Below are 3,646 nucleotides of genomic sequence, written 5' to 3'. Positions count from 1 at the left end.
TCAATCGCGACAATAACGGACCACTAATATGCTATTATTCCATTATTTTAATTTTTTTTTAAAAATAGGTTTTTTCATTAGAAAAATCAACTCCTTCGAAAAAAAATCACGATCGTGATATCCGCAATGACTACAATAATATCCGTTATATCCGCAATCGTGATAAACGTAACGCGATCGAAGATGTGACCGCGAACGTTATTTAAAACCTTGATCACAAGGACGGACAGCATCATGCTTACTCAACTTAGGTGAAGTAGCAATTGGAGTGGAAACTGGTTTTGTTGTGCTCATACCAGTCTTATTGAGTAAATCAAGAACCAATTTCTTTTGTGAAAGAAAAAGACCAAAAGAAGTATGATGTGCCTCAGTGCCAAGAAAGTATTGAACAAGACCAAGATCTTTAAGTAAAAGCTTGTCATGCAAAGCAGAAATAACAGTAGAAATATGGGATTTGTTATTACCGGTGATCAGAATATCATCGACATAAACTGCAACATAGATGAGAGTAGAACTGTTCTTGTATATGAACAAAGAAGCGTTAGCAGAAGACGACTGAAAACCAAGATTACACAGAAATTCTTTAACTTTTGAGAACAATTCCGAGGAGCTTGGCGTAATCATTACAGTGCTTTCTTAAGCTTGCATACAAGTGGCATAGAATTATTATCAATCACATGCTGCTGAAATCCAGAAGGTTGTATCATAAACATGTCTTCATGAAGGTCACCTTTCAAAAAAACATTATTGACGTCAACTTGACGAATAGTACATCCATTAAAAACAACCAAAGAGAACAGCACATTAATGGTGAAGAATCTGACAACCGAACTGAAGGTATTAATAAAATCACAGTCGGGAATTTGGGAATATCCTTTTGCAACCAAGCTGGCCTTGTACCAACTAATCGATCCATCAGGATTCTTCTTGATCTTGAACAAACATTTGCAACCGATGGCTTTACGATCAGGAAGTAAACTAACCAACTCCCACGTGTTGTTATCTAGAAGAGCTGTATACTCCTCTTGAACTGCAGCAAGCCAATGAGGATCTAGAAGAGCTTGCTGCACCGAAGTTCGAACTTCTGAAAGCTCAGCACTATATACCTTCAGCTTAAAATGCCAGACTTACTTCTTGTTATCATTGGATGGCCAACACACGGTACCGAAGAATCACAAGACACATGTTCTGACGAGTCAGCGGTAGAAGAAAAACTTGCATCCGCAGCTGGTATAACTTCTATGAGTCAAGATAGGCTGATCCATAACAGAAGCTTCTGCAAGAGAAGAGGCATCTGCGGTCGCAAATGAGGCAAAAGCTTCGGAAGAACCATCAGTAGACACAACAGGAACCAAGGTGCCTGTATTAAGAGCAGAAACATCAGCAACAGGTACTGGATCATGCAAAGACACCTCTTGAATGGGATGTAAAAAGGCAACATTAGGTACTGTAGGTAGTCGAGGATGCGAGGGTCGAGCAAATTCCTGTGAAGCAAATGGAATGATATGCTCATTAAATTGCACACTCCGAGATATGTAAATACGACCATCATCCGCAAGACATTGATAGCCATGATGCTTCGGAGAATACCCCACAAAGAGACTCGACTTCGAGCGAAAGGATAGCTTATGTCGATTAAAAGAACGAATATTAGGAAATCACTGGCAGCCAAATACCTTGAGAAAAGAATAATCTGGTGCCTTCCCATACATCATTTGATGAGGAGAAATACCTTGAAGCACTAGTGAAGGTAAACGATTGATCAAATAAACAGAACTCAATGCTGCGATCGACCAATACTGAAGAGGCATTCCAGCCTGAGCAAGTAGCATTAGAGCAGTCTCAACGATATGACAATGTTTTCGTTCAACAATGCCATCTTGCTTTGATCTGAAATATCGATACTTTAGAATTTAAAAAATGAAAAATGAGAAGGCTGCAAAATATCGATATTTTTCCACAAGTATCGACACTTTCGAATTTAAAAAAAACATGAAAAATGACAAAGTTGCACAATATCGATACTTTTTCACAAATATTGTTACTTTCACATTAAAAAAATAGAAAATGAGAAGGTTGCAAAGCATCGAATTTTTTCACAAATATTAGAGCATAAATATCGATATAAATGAAAAAGTATCGAACATCATTATATATGTATCGATACTTTGAAGCCTTCTTACATTTCATTTTTTTTAAATTCGAAAGTATCGATATTTGTGAAAAAAATATATACTTTCAAATTTTTATAATAAAAATATTAATATTACATATCACAACCTACTTTCTTAGTGAACCGTAACTTTCTTGGGCGCAATTGAATTTTTTTAATAGATATTCATAACATTTTCCAGCTTTTAGATTATTTTTTTTCGTGAGTAAATCTAAAATTCTATCAACTTAAACTCTAATAATATTTTAGGCGTAACATATACCTAAAATATTAATAATATTCATAACATTCACCGTTTATAACTTATTTTTTTACAGTTTATATCATTCTAGGTGCAACTTAAAATATTATAATATTTATAATATTTACTTTTATAATTTATTTTCTTACCATTTATAATATTTTAGATACAACTCATTATGTTATTACGATTGTTAACCTTTTTTTTCAATTTTGTATTATAACATTTTGTGTTTTATTTTTAACCTATTATTTTTTAATCGATATACTGTTTATTAACTTTATTTTAATTCTCTCGCATCATAACTCCCCGAATTAGGCATATTTACCCAAAAATCACCCTGACATATTTTATTTACCTGTCAGACACTCTTTCAGAAAATTTTACCGATCTAACACCTTTGCAGAAATATGTGGATCTGCAATTATGATACGCCAGAAAGGCACAGATCACCATCCGCACCTTTAATTATTGGTTCTGAATTTCTCAGCCTTTAAGCTCTCCCATCGCCTATAAATAACACCCCCTTCAACTGTAAGCATCACAACATCAATTCCTCATATATTTACTTCACCAGTTCGTTCGATCTTTCGTTGTAAGGTAATTTTTAATATATAATATTTATTTTATATATGATTATTTGGAAAAAATTATTGTACTAATTATTTTTTATTATTTTTGTAGTTGTAAAATTGGAAAGCGGGATCATACGTCGAGAAATTATTGTTGATACGATAATAATATAAAAACATATTATTTAAATTACTGTAAATATTTTTAAATATTTTATTACGTTATATTTTAATTCATATATTATTTATTTAATTAGGCTTATTTCAGCTATTATTTTTGCAGATATAAGACTCTCTAACTTTCAAATTCTCAGAATGACGTGAATTTAATCTATTGTTTACTATGATGGAGAAATTCGGGAAGATGAAACCGACATTGTGTTCGCATCAAATCATTCTGTTAAAATATCCTTCAAGAGAAACATAACTCTTGAGGAGCTAATAACGAAGATTCCAAGGAAAGTTCATGTTGGAAGTAATAGAAGATTGTCCTCACTTCAGTACATATTTCCAACATCGATGTTTATGTTAACTTATACAGCGTTCGAACTATCAAACGATGATGATGTTGCAATGATGGTTGATTCTCAAAATCATTATTCAGACGTCAATACAGAGATGTATGCAAAGTTTGTTGAAGTGCGTACTGTTCGTGGTATG

The sequence above is a fragment of the Hibiscus syriacus genome, unplaced genomic scaffold, assembly GCF_006381635.1.
Source record: "Hibiscus syriacus cultivar Baekdansim isolate YM2019G1 unplaced genomic scaffold, ASM638163v2 tig00117048_pilon, whole genome shotgun sequence".
NCBI classification, from domain to species: domain Eukaryota; kingdom Viridiplantae; phylum Streptophyta; class Magnoliopsida; order Malvales; family Malvaceae; genus Hibiscus; species Hibiscus syriacus.
Note: the sequence above shows the minus strand (reverse complement) of the source record.